Raw genomic sequence first — 6,055 nt, forward strand, 5'->3', positions numbered from 1 at the left:
ATTTTTTTTTTTTTGATATTTTTAATTTCTTTTAAGTACCTTGTCCTATTTTGTTCGCTAAAACGTCAATTTATGAATTGAAGGAACGGCAAATTCTCGCGTTTTCATAACTCATAACTGTCGATACTATTTTCTTTAAAAGTCATGTCAAACTCGCATCTATGACAAAAAATTTCTGTATTTAAGACAATTATTGTGTCAGTACATAGATAGATCTGTGTTTAGAAGAATTATTGTATTAAAAAAAACGTATATATCAGATTAAATAAACAAGATCAAGACTTAACGCACCTGACAAAGACCTAGACCGAGACTGTAAAAGCAATACCAAGACCTAGTATTTGAGCAAGGCGAAGACCAAATAAGTAAGGTCAAGACTAATACCAAGACTAGGACAGTTTTGGTCTTGGTCTTGATCATCACTACCTATTGCAACCGCAGCGAAGGACTTAATACCCTCCTTACTTTCCCGAAGAATGGTTACCCGATGAGGATAATAAAAAAAAATCCTAGACCACAACGGTTATAAAGTCCGACTATCTAGCACTATTATATGTTCGTGACTACAACTGCACTGCCTATAGCCGTTCTGTAGGAACCAATTCAATTCAGAATCTTATCATCATCATCATAAGATCGTCAGTCCTAAGACTGGTTGGACACGCACTTCCACTCTTTCCTATCCTAGAACTAGAACTACCCACATACTTAACTATTTGCGAACAGTAATCTAACCTAGGTCTACCTCTACCCCTCCTAACTCCTGCTTCTGCCTCTAATATGTTCCTGACTAGACCTTCATGCCTGAGAAGGTTTTTTATTGACTTCCATAGAGTCCTCTGTACTTCTATTCTTTCTAATATCTCTTCATTTGTAACCTTCTCTATCCACAGTATCGTCATCATTCGCTTGTAACACCACATTTCGAACGCTTCTAACGTTTTCTTTTCGGCCGCGCCCACTGTCCATGTTTCGCACCCGTACAACGCCGCGCTCCACACATACACCTTTAACAACCTCTTTCGAATTTCAAAATTAATCGTTCGCGAGCATAGAAGTGACTTCTTTTTAATGAAGGCGACTCGACCCTGCGCCATCCTCTGTTTTATGTCCCTACTAGTCCTGAGTTATCTGACGTTCTAGATACTTAAAATCAACCACTTCTTCTAATTTTTGGTCTCCATCTTTATATCCGCTCTTTCCCTACTTGTATATTCTTTGATTTTAAATGGCTAGTGAAACCCCAGAGCATTGGCATAGTAATAGTAACTGTTTTGTTTTTGATTTTATAAATAATAAATTAGAAACGAGATATAATTTTCCTCCAAAAAGCTCTTATATATTATTGAGGAAAGTTCATGTGGAAATGCATTTTTACTAAAAAAGTTATTTTTTTTGTTATTTTATTAAATACCGTCAGATATTTTTATTTTGTAATTTTGAAAAGTTATTTATATTTTATTTTTTTTTGTATGTTGAGCGATTTGCGTTATTTTTGCAACAGTGAGACAAAAAAAGCTGTTTTGTAATGTTTTATTGTTTATTTTTCAAGTCCGTATGGCCAATTGGATTTGAAAAACAACTTGTTCATTTCTTGTTTAAATTTAACTTTCGTCGCATCGTCCACTACCTCACTAATTTAAAGTACGAAATGCCATTGTCATTACTTTTAACTATTTGCTTCGTAAGTAAAAAAATAAGTTTTTTACTGTTTCAATTACATTCTTGTTACGTTATACATATTGTCATTCAGTGGAATTCTTTTAAAAGAAATAATTCACAGGAAGTTGGTGTGTCACTTGACTTTCGAATTTTAGAATTTTATATTATTTATTAAAAGACTAACAATTGTTTCAACTTACACAATCTCCGGAGAGTATAACAGAAATTATTGAAAAATGTAAAATTCCATTTTGTGTTTTTGTGTACAGTATTAAAACAATTGTTGTAATTACCCTAATGCGGACTCAATTACTAGTATTAAAAGTCAAACTTTGTCTTATAGCAAGTGACAAGCAAGCAAGAAGGAAGCTTACTTTGCACTACTGTAATCATTTTACCAAGATAGTATCGGCGGTAATATTTCTTCATATTAATATATATGCCTTAAAGCAGGGATGGCCAATCCCCCTCCTTGGAAATTGTTGCGGCCCGCGAGATTCATTATGCCTTTACAAACTGAAATGATGATGATTATAATGGCCGAAATAATGAAAACCGATATATTAAAAAAATACATTATTTGTGCAATAATATATCCACAACTGATTGCATTTACATGCGGTCCGCGGAGATAACATTTTTTTCCAAAGTGACCCACAGGATCATTTGGGTTGGATACCCATGCTTTAAAAGCTTCGCTGTCAGCGTTATTAAATATTATACTTTTTATTTTGTTTTTATATCCCAGAAATTGTTATGGAATTTTATATACCGGGTGTTCCACCAAATCGAGTTTTGTGTTAATTAATATGTTGCCTCGAAGACCAACGAGTTCCTATTAGTTCAGAAATTATAGGGAAGGAAAGAACGATAAAGTTCGATTTTTTGTTTTTACAATTATCAAAAAGCAATTTTTTTATATGCTTTCGAATGATGTAGTCTTTATTTTACTGTTTCTGTTTGTTACCGAGTAACGCACATGATTTTGAATTCAGCGATGTTTTCTTATTGTTTTAATATATTACATACCATTCTAGCATACTAAAACTTGTTAAAAGTTATTCACCAAAATGTAAAGCGAAAGAAACTACTAGAACCAACAAGCTAGAAATCATTCATCATCATAAGGTCGTCAGTCCTAAGACTGGTTGGACACGTACCTGCACTCTTACCTATCCTGAGCTGAACTTCGCATTTCCCTAAAACTAGAACAACCCACATCTTTAACTATTTGCGAACAGTAATCTAACCTAGGTCTACCTCTACCCCTCCTAACTCCTGCTTCTGCTTCTAATATGTTTCTGACTAGACCTTCTAGCCTGAGAAGATGCCCTACCAACCTATCTGGTTTTATTGATTTCCATAGAGTCATCTGTTCTCCTATTCCTTCTAATACCTTTTCATTTCTAACCTTTTCTACCCACGTTATCCTCATCATTTGTCTATAACACCGCATTTTTTCGCCGCGCTCACTGTCCATGTTTCGCACCCGTACACCTCCGCGCTCCAAACACACCTTTAATAACCTTTTTCGAGTTTCAAAATTAACCGTTCGCGAGCATAGAAGTGACTCCTTTTTATTAAAGGCGACACGACCCTGCGCTATTCTCTGCTTTATATCCCTCCTACTCCTTCCGTCCTCACTTATCTGACTTCCTAGATATCTAAAATCAGCCATTTCTTCTAATTTTTCATCTCCTATCTTTATATTCGCTCTTAGTAGTTTAGTTTTACTTTTATTTATTTTCATACAGTACTGATCTGTTAGTACCGCTTCCATTTTATTTAAAGCTATATCTAGGTCCTCCTTGCTAGATGCTAATACTCCTATATCATCTGCAAATCTAAGCATACTAATCTTTTGCCCCTGTACATCTATCACTACAGCTGTACTGTCTTTAATGATGTTGATCGCGTCTTCGATGTATAGATTAAAATCATTAATGTTTTAATATAGTTCATAACTTAACATTGTATCGCCGGAACGAACCCAGAAAATAACTTGCGTGTTCGCTGATCTTTAATTGAAGCGCTAACCGAATTCGAATTTATTTTTGATTTCATTGGTTTATTTAATGGCGTGCATTAGGACCTAAAACTAGAACTACCCACATACTTAACTATTTGCGAACAGTAATCTAACCTAGGTCTACCTCTACCCCTCCTAACTCCTGCTTCTGCCTCTAATATGTTCCTGACTAGACCTTCATGCCTGAGAAGGTTTTTTATTGACTTCCATAGAGTCCTCTGTACTTCTATTCTTTCTAATATCTCTTCATTTGTAACCTTCTCTATCCACAGTATCGTCATCATTCGCTTGTAACACCACATTTCGAACGCTTCTAACGTTTTCTTTTCGGCCGCGCCCACTGTCCATGTTTCGCACCCGTACACCTCCGCGCTCCAAACACACCTTTAATAACCTTTTTCGAGTTTCAAAATTAACCGTTCGCGAGCATAGAAGTGACTCCTTTTTATTAAAGGCGACACGACCCTGCGCTATTCTCTGCTTTATATCCCTCCTACTCCTTCCGTCCTCACTTATCTGACTTCCTAGATATCTAAAATCAGCCATTTCTTCTAATTTTTCATCTCCTATCTTTATATTCGCTCTTAGTAGTTTAGTTTTACTTTTATTTATTTTCATACAGTACTGATCTGTTAGTACCGCTTCCATTTTATTTAAAGCTATATCTAGGTCCTCCTTGCTAGATGCTAATACTCCTATATCATCTGCAAATCTAAGCATACTAATCTTTTGCCCCTGTACATCTATCACTACAGCTGTACTGTCTTTAATGATGTTGATCGCGTCTTCGATGTATAGATTAAAATCATTAATGTTTTAATATAGTTCATAACTTAACATTGTATCGCCGGAACGAACCCAGAAAATAACTTGCGTGTTCGCTGATCTTTAATTGAAGCGCTAACCGAATTCGAATTTATTTTTGATTTCATTGGTTTATTTAATGGCGTGCATTAGGAAAGTAAATGTTAGGATTATGGTGAACAGTTATTAATTTCGTTTCCGTCTTGATGTTATAAATCATAGATATATATATATATATATAAAAAGTAATTCATATCTTCCTTATACCATTTACTTTTCGTATAATTTACCTAGAGAATGGCCTTAATTTAATTGGGAATAGTAAAAGGAAATTTTAACAGCACGCGTTTTCTTAAACGTTTCTTTTAAAAACAAGTTATAGTTTGCAGTGGTTAATTAAACATAGACATAAATCCAAAATCCATTTGAGCGAAGACGAGCAACAACTGTATCTTGGCACAAATTATAAAAAAAAATTAAGATATATGTTAAATTATAATTTTCAATTTTAAATTCAAAGAAAAGTGAATTATGTCAAATGCTTATGTAATGTGATAATTTTCCTCCATTGAATTGCGAATACAATGAAGTTATATTTTTATAGTTAGGTACAACAGTATGTAATGTCGTTTAGTCTTTGCTTTTTTTGAAAATATCTCTGCTAAATTGCATATCTTACTAGAGCAAATAATTGCACACTCAACTTGAAATTTACACGTAATAAATAAATTAGATGTGTTTGCATGATGATGAAGACTATTTTATTGAATATATTTCACGCTAATAATTCTATAAATTGTTAGATTTAGTCCTGCTAATATATTAATTTTCTTTAAACACATTTAGGTTTACCAGATTTAAAACTTGTTAAAATTTTTAATAACGAATTTAAATGAAAATTTATAAAATATTGTTGTTTAGGCTTCTATGCGTGGAAAGCACTTGTATGTACTTACGTGAGTGTAAGTGAACACGATTTTTCATACAGTTAGCATCTTTTTTAATTGAAAAACACAGTTTTTAAACATTCTGAAAAATTATACATATTTGTAAATAAATAACGAATATACAGAGTACCAATTTTCTGTACTTTTGCGTGGTATCTCCCTCATTTTTGAAGATAAAGTTTTTTGGAATTATTAAACAAAAATCTTTTTAGGGCATACCAGCGGTATGTATTGCAAATTAAATTTAAACATTATAATGGAACTTGGAAAAGTAAAAATTATGAGTGAAATACTATAAAATTCCGTTTTCAACTACTCTTGTTTGTTCTCTTTTCGTAAAAGTATAAATTGAAATGAGAAATTTTTATATAAATACTTCTATTTTTACGCATTTTTATCACTTGCAGTGCTAAAAAAATATTCGTAGATAGTTTTTAGCGTTTATTTTAGACAATATCTAAGAATATTCTATACATAAAGGTTGTTAAAGTATGTCCAAGATTTTCATATTATTAAAATAATTGAAATAGTATTTGACCGTTAATCTTCAACTTTTTTTTTAGATATTTGAAATAATCACGTTTCGTTTCTTTTTAATATTTGTTATCTTATT

At 32.8% G+C, this 6,055-nt stretch overlaps 1 protein-coding gene across 1 annotated transcript in view; it reads left to right on the top strand.

Moving 5' to 3' along the window:
• The window catches only part of LOC108742224 (TRPL translocation defect protein 14-like), a 37,096-nt gene that overhangs the window by 6,413 nt on the left and 24,628 nt on the right, over window positions 1-6,055 (top strand). The window lies entirely within an intron of this gene.

The sequence above is a fragment of the Agrilus planipennis genome, unplaced genomic scaffold (assembly GCF_000699045.2).
Source record: "Agrilus planipennis isolate EAB-ADULT unplaced genomic scaffold, Apla_2.0 scaffold313, whole genome shotgun sequence".
Classification (NCBI taxonomy): Eukaryota; Metazoa; Arthropoda; class Insecta; order Coleoptera; family Buprestidae; genus Agrilus; species Agrilus planipennis.